Source organism: Cydia pomonella, chromosome 13 (assembly GCF_033807575.1).
Source record: "Cydia pomonella isolate Wapato2018A chromosome 13, ilCydPomo1, whole genome shotgun sequence".
Taxonomy (NCBI): Eukaryota; Metazoa; Arthropoda; class Insecta; order Lepidoptera; family Tortricidae; genus Cydia; species Cydia pomonella.
This window is the reverse complement of record NC_084715.1, coordinates 15,791,352-15,804,725: the sequence shown is the minus strand read 5'-3', so window position 1 is coordinate 15,804,725 and position 13,374 is coordinate 15,791,352. Positions and strand designations below refer to the sequence as shown.

The 13,374-nt window shown below is 35.0% G+C and overlaps 1 protein-coding gene and 1 long non-coding RNA gene across 2 annotated transcripts in view; one reads left to right on the top strand and one right to left on the bottom strand.

Moving 5' to 3' along the window:
• The window catches only part of LOC133524382 (beta-3 adrenergic receptor-like), a 138,584-nt gene that overhangs the window by 35,951 nt on the left and 89,259 nt on the right, over positions 1 to 13,374 (top strand). The gene's annotated exons all lie outside the window — the stretch shown is intronic.
• Positions 10,169 to 10,887, bottom strand: LOC133523936 (uncharacterized). The gene is made up of 2 exons (XR_009800298.1): positions 10,774 to 10,887; positions 10,169 to 10,526 (listed from the first exon to the last, which is right to left on the bottom strand). It is a non-coding gene; the product is annotated as an uncharacterized LOC133523936 (long non-coding RNA).

The following is a 13,374-nucleotide window of genomic DNA, read 5'->3' as shown; positions in this document are numbered from 1 at the left end:
TTTCCTTCAGTTCTATGAAACATTTTTCATATTTTTTACCTGCTGTGTTTTCCTTCATACTTTGTCAATTTACATCTATTACCTTTTATAGCTAATAATTGTAGAGTAGCTCTTGAAACTCTAGATCGCTAATTGGATCGGATTAAGTTTGAGTCAAGAGCCCTTCTGAGAACATTTTGAATATAGATTACTTAGATTAGACAAGTATGAACAAAAGCTCCTAATGGGTAATAATAGAAAAACGATTCCACTCAAAAATGTAATGAATGCGCAGCTCCTCAGATATGTTTCTTGAAAGATCACGCATGGTGCCAAGTGTGTGCCAATTATTGCTTATCGCAGAACAAGTTTCATGTGGTGCATCTGTCTTTTGCGCTCCTCTTATTAAGAGCCCATCAACGTGCTCACTAGCGCCACTGGAAAATAATCGTGATTGTTTAAATTTAACGATAGATATTTAAAAAAGGGCGCCGCTACGTACTGTATTTTGTATTTAAGTACCTCTTGAATACGATTCGTCGATCTATGAACTCAAAACAAAAACGGCCGTTTTAACTTTGGACTCCTAGATTGACGAATCCAGCAGCGTAAAAACTATTATGATGTATTCAAAAGGTACTTAAATACAAAATACAGTACGTAGCGGCCTCTTTTTTTTAAATATTTATCGTTAAATTTAATTAGTCACAGTTATTTAGCAGTGGCGCTAGTGAGCACGTTGATGGGCTCTGAAATACTCGTTCTCAAACTAGTGTCCACCAATTTATTATAAGTTTTATGTGTACAAAAAATATGAAAGAAAGCCAGAGTATAATTCTAAGAGAAATTTAAATACGGTAATAAAAAAGGATCCGACGAATTGAGAACCTCCACTTTTTTTTAAGTCGGTTGAACATAAAACTATTAACTACGTTTTTGCATGGAAGTCTTTAAAATATGATTTTATTGTGACATTTATCTAAGTAATACGAAGTATTCTAAAACATACTTAAAGATAACGAAACGGAAAATGCGTCGCAGTATAATTGTCAGTGATAAGGAAATATAGGGATGAAATGGGGGAGGGGCCAGATGACCCATGAGATGCACTTATGGATCTTTCAGTAGGAGTAGCAGAAAAAGCGCTATTATTGCTGTAATAGTTTGTCACAGTCTTATTTTTTTAATTTCTTACCGTACATTTTAGTATGGTTTATGGTAGGCAACAAATAATCCAACTAAATTGCGTAGGTTGTTTTTGGTATGTTGTCAGGAATGTTAAAAAGTGTTTCTAATTTTGTCGCACATCTATAGGATCTTACCATCTATCCTTATCACTGAAATATCGTCTATTTAGTATATAACGCGTCATTGATAAAATGACACGTTTAGATTTGAATTTTCTACGTGCGCAATCTTCTTTTAGAAATAGGTATATGTCTGTGCGCATCGCCATGATATAAACGGCTTTGTAAGGCGATTTTCTTTGTGGATGCTTTAATGAAATTTAACAAAATTGATTTTCGCTAACAAAAGAAGCAGTCTTGTTCATTATGCCGAAACGCGCTTGCTGACGTATTTATTGGTGTCGATTTTTATTTAGTTGGCGATTATCTTCCCCTTTCCTCTTAACCTTGAATTAAGATTGACGGCACTGGAATTTTTACATTACGTTAATAAATAACTATCATATAGACCGCGGGCCAGGAGCATATATTGTCAGTCATCGCCTCCCGACTGATACCTTGTCAGATGATAGTTTAGATACTATTTAAAAAAACTGTCAGCTGGTAGAAAGACCGTCAGCTGGTTACATGAACATGTAAAAATAGGCGATGGCAATTTTTTTACGTGTTTTGGTGGCTGCTATTCTTCAACCAACGGAGCGGCAGCTGACGTCCACGAGGGTTCATCATACATAGCCGTTAGCCACTATACGAGTTATCGTCCGGGAGGCGAATGGTCATGGAAATCTGTTTCTGGCTCGCGGTCTAATAGGACAACCTTACACAAATCGACCGGGTCCGTAAGCGCAGTAGTTGTGGGCTGAATACGACAATAATTATACGTCCATAATAGGTAGGAATAGAAAACGAATATAACAGTAGTATTATCTGTAAACCAGTAATAGTTGTATGAGTTTACAAAATAATAGTAAGTAGTTACCCTTTACTTAGTACAAATATGCTTCCATAAACAGTGTAAACTGTGGCAATAGTTTGATAGCATGGCGATGTAGTTACGTAAAGTTGTCGTCAAAAATATGTTTACTCTTTTGCACTTTAACCCAATGCAATAAGGCGAGACTTGTATACTTATTTTTGACGTTCATCGTACAAATACAAATAAACACGGCTTGCACTGGAAAACAAAAGAACGCGAGAGTTGCGCAGCGAATGTATTGAATTAGGTCCACATTTCGCGCTTCGTGTTTGCTGAGTGACATTGTTGGTTTATCGTTTTTTTTCATGTGTTGTCATACCAGTGGGGGGAAACTGCAGCGTTCGGGCGTTCTCAGCTTCGTTCGCCTCAGCGTTGCTACAAGAAATTGTTAGGGTTGGCAAAACGTGACGTTCCTTTGCGTGCGCATTCACGGATATGATATAATAATGTCTTGAATTTTGACAACACTTAATAGCCAAAAGGGATAGTTTCATGCATTAAAAAGAAACAACATGATTCGTCCCTGAATCGCTGTCAAACTTCGGTTTTGCAGGAGGATTCCTTTCCGTACGGCAGTACTATTATTTATTCTGGGGGCATACCCTGATTTGACGGGTGCAATTTGGTTTGAGGTTAAAAAATTGCGATGAGATGTGAAACTTACTATAAGTCGATGTCGATAAAATTATGACATAAGATGTTAGATATTTACAGTTGCAATATGAATAAATCAAATAGGTTTGCATATAGATAATAAAGGAACTCTTAAATCATTTTTGTTTACTTCAAGGATAAGTCACAGTCAGTAACTACGCCTTTTTGCTTGTATGGCATTTTCATAACGGATGAAGGTACAGGAACCTACCGCGAAAACCGAAATTCGCAAATTGCGAGGATCTTTCTCTTTTACTCTCACTAGGACCAAATTAGAGTGATAAAGAAAAATGCCCGCAATTGACGAACTTCGATTTTCGCGGTAGGCCCCCTGAAGACACGCACTTGTATGAAAGCGTCTGCGATCCTGACTTTTCAACCGAGAAGAGAAACTAACAAGACCTAGTAACGATACCTACATTCGGTTTAACCATGACATTTTTCCCCAAGAGCTATACGTATCAGCCGGGATCCAAAGCTCCGGCCTTTACAAAAATCTATCGTGGTGGCACGACTGACTGACAGGGGTAAACATGGCCCGCGTTTTCAAATTCTGTGCCCGCGTCTAATGACAGTCAGGCAACAGTTAATAATAAAACAAAGAGTCCGATAAAATACTAATTTCTAGCGAATAAGTAATTATATGTATATAATTTGCGGATGTTATCAAATTATCAAATTCAACCTCTTACTTGCAAATATTCTGTATGTATATGCACACCTACCTATGTGTGTATTATAGATAAAATATAGAAACTTTATATTTCATTCCATACGTTATATTTTAGAACAATAATTGACTCGTTTCTTTTCATCAAACCAACCATGTATTCAGCATTTATTTAGAATTTCTTTCTTTTCAAGTGGAACTTCAAGATATTCAAGTGAAAAACATCTTAACTACGCTTATATTCTACGATAGCTGCGTCTCTTAGGAACTCGTATAATCAGTGCGCGGAATTAGCCCAATCTCGGAGCTTGGCCGACGTCCAGACGAGATTACAAGACCGCAATAGCCTGTCATTGCTCTAATTTCTACAATTTACTTTCACTACTTTCCCTACATACTTGATAAATGACAGTTCGATAAAAGTTATGGCGAAATTTCATTCATTCCCAAGACACTTATTCAAATTTGCGAATTCCAATGCTCGCCTTAGAACAGCCTTTTAAAAATTTCGTTAGTTTATAAAATGATCTGTACCCCTAGTGTAAATATTTTCGACAGCGAAACGTGACGTACGCGTTTGCGTTAAGTGTCATTTTGTATGAGATTTTTGACTTTCCAAAACGTCCCGCTTGGCGCGCTGTTCAAAAACCCATACAAAATGAGACTTAACGCAAACGCGTACGTCACGTTTCGCTATCGACTAAATTTACACTAGGGGTACAGATGAGTTTACTTATGCCTAACCAAGTGTAGGTATATTTATGAAAGAGAAATTCAGTATTTATTGCCATAAATCTCTGAAGTACTAATAGCTTTATAAAGGCATTTTTCAATTAGCTCTTATTAGTACACGAGTCCTGCAAACAAGATAATCCTTTAAAACTGGATTACAAAAATAAAACGTAATGGAATAATAAATGATCTAGGTATATGTGAGAACTCGAGTCGCTTTTGAACAACGAATTTTCGCTTTTCGCAAACTGGGAGTTGCAACAATGGATTAGTGAAAATGTATTTTCAATTGAATTTAAAATTTAACCGCCGGGCGAATATTGCATATGATAAGGCAATGTTGATTTCGTGCATTAAATTAATTGGAACGATATGTTGTCGCCAAAATGGTAGGTAATTTAATTGGGATTATAATGCTTACTTTAAACAGAGAGTTTTATGTCAGATTTAATGATAATTATGTGATTTATTTTATTATCTTTAACTGAGTTGATATCTTTGTCAGTAATTCACAAATTTAAGATATGACAGATCTTTCCTGTAGACATATTAAGGCCGCACTTATCCCACACGCTATGATTATGAATTTATGATAGATTAGCGCTCAACGTAGAAATATATAGCTATTGATTTTTGAAGCTATATATATATATATATATATATATATATATGTATATATATATATATACATAGCTTCAAAAATCTGTTTTATTTGTTTTATTTACCTCATATTATTATTTTTAGTTCTTATCACTTGTTGAGAAAGATAATGTTAACCATGGATATATTAGTAAGCAATTAACCACGCATGTTTATCTATCTGTGAAGCAATAATCTTTCGTTATTTCGAACAAGTCATTGTATTGATTTATATATTTAGGTAATAAATATCGCGAAGCAACCTGAATTAACCTAAGCAGAGAGAGATTCCGCTATCTCAAAGAGAAAAATGATTCCATGCCCTACTATTTTCAGTTGCTGGTCGTTACTCAAAATATAGATCGTGTCATTCATGACGACGCGGGCCTTGACTCGTATTGTCATGTTAATAAAGGTTAGATTTGACAAATCTGCGCGTCATCGTGGATGACACGAACGATAGCAATCGTTCGACATCAATAATTCGATTGCCACTAGTGATTTTACGTAGCTTCGTTTTAGTGTGTTAGCGCCTCCCGTGGGAGCCAATTTGTTGCCTCGTCTTCTCGTCGATAATGTAGGCTGGCGGGAGATATTCATAAATGGAAGTCTTAGACTCTCAGCACACGGTGTCGTAACGTTGGAGACGTGTAAGCGTATTGTAATACGTGCGTAGAACCAGAGCGCCACGAGCACGAACAGTTCAAACAAAGCGTCGTCGTAGCGTATAAGATTTCTGTCGTCATTACGACAGTCGTAGCGTAATACTGGCGTAAAAAACAAAGCGTAAACGAATGAGATATCACTTATAATATAAAACGATTACGCTTACCTGACGCTTCGTGTGCAGAACACTACGCGTCTCATACTTGTTTTTACGATACGCTTACGAGACACTGTCTTACGCTCCATGTGATGAGGGCCTAAGATTGTGTAGTACTTAACTTGTTCAATAAAATTTAGAACGGCTGGATGAAAAAATACTAAATAAATAAATATTAAATTAATAAATTGCATGACGAAGAGCGGAGAGAAAGTTGGTCGATTCAGTGCATTTTATCCGACCAAACCGACCAAGACTAAGACCGAAAAAAAAAAACAGTAGCATGACTTAAGGTAAAACGTCCGAGTTCTCGTCTCTGTGCAATTTTAGCGGAGAGTATGTGTCACATATTGGTGGGGACTTGAATAATGTTTGATTTAAAAAAAAATTAAAGCTAGTATAACTAAAGATATTTTAGCGAAAATGCAATTCCGAAGTATACGTTCCTAAGACTAATAACACTTTTAGCTTGTAATATAGTTACTGAGCTGAGGTTAATTTAAGTTTACTGCAATTTGTATCACTTTGTATCTATGTACAGTCAGCATCAAAAGTAGCGGATGAAATAACGTTTCATAAGAAACTACCATTCTGTAACAGCTTAACAAAAAGTGATTTCTTTAATATAGAACAACTAAGACTGTAAAAGATATACTTTGGAACGGGAATTTTAGAAATTTATCTATATTTGGAAAAGTTATCCGGAATATCAAATACTTTTGGCGCGTTGTTTCATCCGCTACTTTTGATGCTGACTGTACTAAGATATTGACCAACATTTTTATTGATTTGTCTAATCCTTTCCGTTATACTTATGTGTAAAAATAATTAAGAACCTCTGTACCTCTAAAGGAACCGCAAAATACAGGAAATCCATGATAACATAGTGTGATGAATAGTCTCGATAGTCAGATAGTAATTAACTTTGCCGGAAATTGGTCTCAGCTGCGGTGTTGCGGTGCGGTGGTTCCGAGATATAAGTATAGGTACCCTACCTATGTATATGGTTCCTTATATGTAAAAGCCACATACTTTAATAAATGATACTTGTACATCTTATTTTATTTTACATTTTTTTGGAATTAGATTATACATACAGTTTATGGTATAACAAAAGCATTTGTTACCAACAAAAATCACATATGTATAATTCTTATTCATTTAACTGTTGATTTTTATGGTTGAGTTCTCATAATAAAACAGAAAAATGTTTAAGCTACGATACAGTAGGTACAGTTTGTGTATAGCGATATACCAACCAATGTAGGTGCTTAAAAAAATATTTTTGCATATGTATTAAGCACATTTTTCTAAACTTGTTTTTTTTTTTAAATAATAATAATATTTCAATGAAACACCTCTCCTTTACGTTGTCCCGAACGAACTATATAAAGGTTCGACCACAACACACCACTGCTTAAAAACGGTGACGAAATGGAATCGCAGTACCCTCTGGATATAAGTATAGGGAGCGTGCATGAAGTGTAGGAGGCAGCACAGGAGCTGTCAGATTTTTGGCGCGAAGCGTAAATGTGAGGTTTATTGTTCCGATGTAGCCCACAAGATGGCAGAACCTACTATACACAAGAAAACACTTGACGAGTAAATGTGCATGTTTATGGTTCCGATTGTATAAAAAAAATGTATAAAAAATACTAGTCTAGATTGTTTCTAGAATAAATTCTAAATGTCAAACAAATATAATAAAAACAACAAAGGAAATACATGCATTGGAATATCCATTTCATCATCATTATTCAAATATAATAAATAATTAATCATTTCGAATCACAATTAATCCCACGTTGTTTTATCATTCATGTAGTCTTGTGTGGTATAATAAGCTTTAGAAATAAGTTTACGCTTTACATGATTCTTTTTATTAATTGATAACTCAGTAATATGGTTCGGAAGTTTATTATAAAATCTCACACAATTACCCATGAATGATTTAATTTTAAGGAGCCGAGTGAAGGGCACGGCGAGCTTATGTTTATTTCTAGTATTAATATTATGAATGTCACAATTTTTCTTAAAATCGGCAATATTTTTATGCACATACAGAATATTCTCATAAATGTATTGACAGTGCACTGTCATGATGTCAAGATGTGTACAGCCATATTTTTACACTTGACTGTACAGAGCAGTGATATTTCTTGTTTTAAAATCTGTGTAGCAATTCTGCTCAGTCAAATTGACACAAAAAACGCATAAAGTTTGCGGCATACGCATCACAAAATAACAAAAACTGTGTTGTATATCGTAGCGAGTGAGTAGTGACAGTATATTTTCGTTAAGAGATAGTAGCACGTATACTACCACTTTATATCAAACATGTTTAGATTCCTTATCTCTGAGATATACCGTCTTCTTTCGCTTAATCTGTATCAAAACAGAGTGTTGTACGTAGAAATAGAGCTAGGTAAGTATCGACACCAGCTGGCAGCTGAACGCGATAAAATTAGACTTTAATAGCGTTTTTACACAAAATCTGTCGTTTCTCGTCGATGTCGCAGCCCGGTCACTGTAATATTAAATAAAGAAGTCGAGGTCACAGAATTGGGTACTCACAGTAAAATTCCCCTTCTAAATATTGACAATAGCGTTGTTTGTATATTATGTACCTACCTATTCATTCATTTAATTTGTCATTTATCGCCGACTGCATGTTTCTACAAACAGTTATAGCTCCAAAATAATGAAGTTGTGTTGTTTTCTATTTATTGTTGTTAGAGTTTCTTTGGTCAACTTCTGACTCCATTCCTTTACTTAGGTATCATTAAGTAATATATCATATCAGACTAACATAAGTACGAAGCTTAATCAGATACCTATCACACCTACGTAGAAGTTAGAACCTAGTCGAAAAATAGTTTGCATGAAGAAAAGTTACATGGTACATACCTACTTAGGTAGTGACAACCACTTGTACAATGGTTTGTGCTCGGAAGAATGGTTTGACGTGATGCCACGGCCACTTTCTATCACCGCACCGCTCGTTGTCAGCAGGGTGTTCATCCTCACACCCTTCAACCTAAATGGTCGCGTACTGTGCGGTTTAAGAGGACATTCCTCCCGCGGACGCTCCGGCTGTGGAATGGGCTCCCTTCCGAGGTTTTCCTAAGGGTCTACATTATAGGGTTCTTTGAAAAAGGAGTGTACAGGTTTAAAAAGGGTCGGCAAGGCACATGGAACACCTCTGGAGTTGCAGGCGTCCATAAGCTGCGGTGACTGCTCCATCAGGCAGGCCGTATGCTCGTTTGCCACCATCGTGGTTAAAAAAAAAATTACAAAAGTTAATTGATTATACAGGCTGCTTCATGAGACGTGAGCAGGACCAACCCTACACACTCAGTAAACGTAAAGTAAAAGTTTAATCAATACTCTACAATGTTGGACATAACATAACAACCAATTAATGTAGAAACAAATATTTTAAACTGAAAAGCTGGTATTGATAATGAAAAAAAAAAACAAAAATTCACATTAGAGTGAGATACAAATGTTGTTTCAAAAGCTGAACTCTTATGACATTCAATTTGACGGTTTGTTTCCTATTCGCCGGATTCTTGTTGCTTCAAATTCTCGTATATTTGGATTGTGACGTACTAAAATAAATCCGGCGAAACAGGAATCCAGCAAAAAAGAATCCGGCGGATCGGAAACTAACTAATTTCACACTTATCAGTTATCACGGATAAGGTAAAGAGTATCAGTGTTTGACAGAAGTACTCTATTTAGAGCAAAGAATATAATACTCACTAGGAGAAGAACGCTAACTCCATACAAAAAAATGTCCCTTTCAAAAGTTCGTTTATACTAGTGGCGCTCTCTTTGTATCTCAGTACTAAAATTGACAACCGGTTTAGCCTGGCGGGTTTTGGTAGGTAGTGATCCAGTTCTAGCTAGTGGTTCTGGGTTCAAATCCCGGCGACAGAATTTCTTTTTGTATTTTTTCATTTTTTGTTTTTTTGGGGTGAGGTTTTTTAAATTACTATTTACCAAATAAAAAAATATTATGTTACATATTAATCAAAATCACAGGCATCTTTTGTCCTAAGAGATAATGATATCTATATTTTGAAGTTTTTTCAATATAAAAGGTAAAAATACAGTTTATTATCAAGTTATAAATATTTTTATTCCTATATATTAGGAGGAAAAGAGCTTAATTCGTTCGAAAAACATACAATAGGCAAGAAAAAAGTCATTTTCTATACAAATTTATGTATCGGACGGGGCTTATTGAACTAACTGTGACACTTCCATATAATATCTACATACCTATATGAATTTTATTCAATGAGACCACAGGTCGGTAATTTCGGTTCATTATTGATGTGGGTACCAAATAGTTAACCTATCATGTGCGTGTGATTATAATCTTTTGATTTTTTTAAGGCGTTATTTATGTTTAGGTCGCCTATTTTTAGCGCATGTTTTAATTCCCAGATCACCTTCATAACAATAAATAGAAGTCATTAAAATCTTCATGATAATAACAATTTTATATATATATACATATACTATTTATTGCATTTAATATAGCTTTTTATATATCTAAAACATGATCTTTGGCACATCTGATTTTACTCCACAATTGCAATTAGTGTAACTTGTAATCATATCACATATATCAGCCCAAAAAACAAAAAATACATGAATATATGACAGACAAAGTTGTTATTACATCTATCCGATTGTCGGACACTTTCTGCTCCACAGCTCAGTGCAGCGGTCTTGTTGATGGTCACCGGGAAACTACAACTAGTCGGAATTATGTGGCGGATCCGTGCCTTTTGATTTTGAGCCTTTCCAAGGAAATGATATGACGCCCAAGGATTTTTTGCTCACGTTCACCCTCTAAAACAAAACAGTCACATTTTAAACAATACTATAACCTATGTCCCTAATTACCTTGCTAATAGCTACCAGAGTTCTAAATTGCCAGCTAAAACAATGTTAGAATTTACATCTATGATGAATTTCGATTGTAATTTTGGACGCGATAACGCGGCCGTGCGACTTAAGAGGGTGGTAAGATTAAATTTATGTATTTGAATTTGGCAATAGTACACTTATTTTATTTATAGATTAAAATATTTCTTACCTTGAAATAATTGTTGTTGCTTAGTTTAGTACAATGGATTAAACTTTAACCGAGTCTGAGCGGAGATACTGTGCAGTGGATTTTTAATTTTAAAAATTAATCAATAAATCTATTTCAAGATTACTTAGATCAATGTTTCAAGAACATAAATCGTTATTTAATCATTTTATATGAAAACTATTTCCAGGATGTCAGACCACACATGCGCAATTATGAAGCGTCATGTCTTTCTAAGGAAGTCGACAGGCCTTGATTTAGAGTGACAATGTACGAAGCTGTACAGCTCTGGTTGTAAAAAGTTGACGTTTGACAGAACAGTCACTATAAAATATAATATGGCGTCCCATAGCGCCCTCTAGATCGGCTGTCAAACACATGATCACGATTTATACGTAGACAACACGTCTTCCATATACAATTACTCTTTGCTTACAACAGTTACAATAATATAGAAATTTGTGACATTATATGTTATGTAATAATATAAACTACCAAATATACATAATATAACAATAAAGAGTACCTATTTGTATTGTATCGTATAACAATGAGTATGATTGGACGTTTGTTCGGTGTAATGAAAACACTTTAGTAAAAGCCTTTAATTGGTCAAACATCGAGTAGTATACAATAAATATCCTAATCGACCGTTTTTAGGGTTCCGTAGTCAACTAGGAACCCTTATAGTTTCGCCATGTCCGTCTGTCTGTCTGTCTGTCTGTCCGAGGCTTTGCTCCGTGGGGATATATAAATCAATAAAGCCGACAAAGTCGTATAATAAAATCTAAAAATTTAATTTTTTTTAGGGTACCTCCCCTATACGTAAAGTCGGGGTGAATTTTTTTTTTCGCTTCAACCCTAGAGTGTGGGATATCGTTGGAAAGGTCTTTCAAAACTAATAGGGGTTTACAAGAAACATTTTTTGATAAAGTGAATACATTCGGAGATAATTGCTCCGAATGTATTCACTTTATCAAAATATGAAAAAAATCGTGGAAGTAGAGCTTAAGAAAGACATTAAATGAAAACTATAGCGGACATTATCAGTTTAGCCGTTTTTGAGTTGTCGCAAAAAGTTTTCCCTTCATAGTAAAAAGACTTACTTTAATTAGGTACTGATTATGCAAATTTGCCTATTTGTTTAACTCGGGTGAAAGGTACCGTTTCATCCCATGGTTAACAATTTACTATATTTTAAGCTCCAGTTTAGCTTATTGTGACGGAAGAGTAACTACGGAACCCTACACTGAGCGTGGCCCGACATGCTCTTGGCCGGTTATTGTCTATGCTACCGACAAATCAAACCCATTAGGCCATTAATTCCTGACCGCTGCAGTCATTAGGTCACCTATAATTATCTAGTTCAGAAACTATTCTATCCTCATTGTTAACTCTAGTTAGAGCTTGAGCTCTAGGTTCGTAAAAAAATATAGAAAGTCAGGTCAGTTCACCCTTGTCCCTGGTTTAACTGAGTAAATGCTTTGCCAAGCGTGGTGGATAACGTAACTGGTTCTAAATCAATATTAATTTAGTTTCACTAAAGTAAAAATATACAAAGTTTTGTAATTAAATAATTTTACATCGAACACACGTGTGCCTGCCTGTCTGGTTTTGGTCCGTCCAAGTTCAAAATCAAAGTTTCACTCGGCCGAATGTACATATTTGTTCTAAATTTACATTGACATCGTGGAACCTATTTTTATATCGCCAAATCCCCTTTGTTAATAGGTATAGCCAGTCTTTTCATTAAGTATTTTACTAAGCAGTGTTGGGACACAATATAACAGTACTATCGACATCGTTATATTATAACATAAAAAAAAATATATAAATAATATATGGCTATACGACTAAGGTCTGATTTATCAAACAACAGATAAAATTATCTGTCAGATAAAGATAACACTTGTTTTCTTCTTGCTTTTGAAATAAAGATATAAAAAAATATATAATTTATTTATTAATAATTTATCATCAATTACATGATGCCATCGAATAATTACCACAAAACTTATTTCTATCTCTTTTATTTCTATCTAGTAAGCTTAAACGATGGTTGGCATCAAAACACGGCTGTCCACATACCATATATAGCACCGGTTGCTTTTTTACTATAGCTTGCTTGCTTTTGGAAAAGTTCCCCCCCAACTAGATGGCCCGACCAACTTAAAAAGGTCACCTCGGGCAAACTCCATCAAGCGGTGAGGGCTACGGGAGGTCGGGATTGATGGAAACAAATGACAGCAGCTGCTAAACCAAGTGGTCCGATCCTCAGTAATGAGGGACCGACAAAGAAGAAGAATACAATAATGTTTCTACTCCGTTGATGATTATTTTGATTGTTGTAAATCGTAATTTTATAATCTAAGTCAAGCATTTAATCCGGTTTCTATGACATTTTATAAACATTTTATAATTGACGTTGTAAATATCTAAATAGTTTTATTCTTTATTGTAATTTTTTTTATTGTTTGTTTTATTTTGCATGACAATTACTGGTAAAATGTGTGTTCCATGTGTTTTATATGACCCACTTATGTAAGTACCACATTTATATTCTGCTAAAAACGCAAACATTATTCACTCACTAATTATATTCTA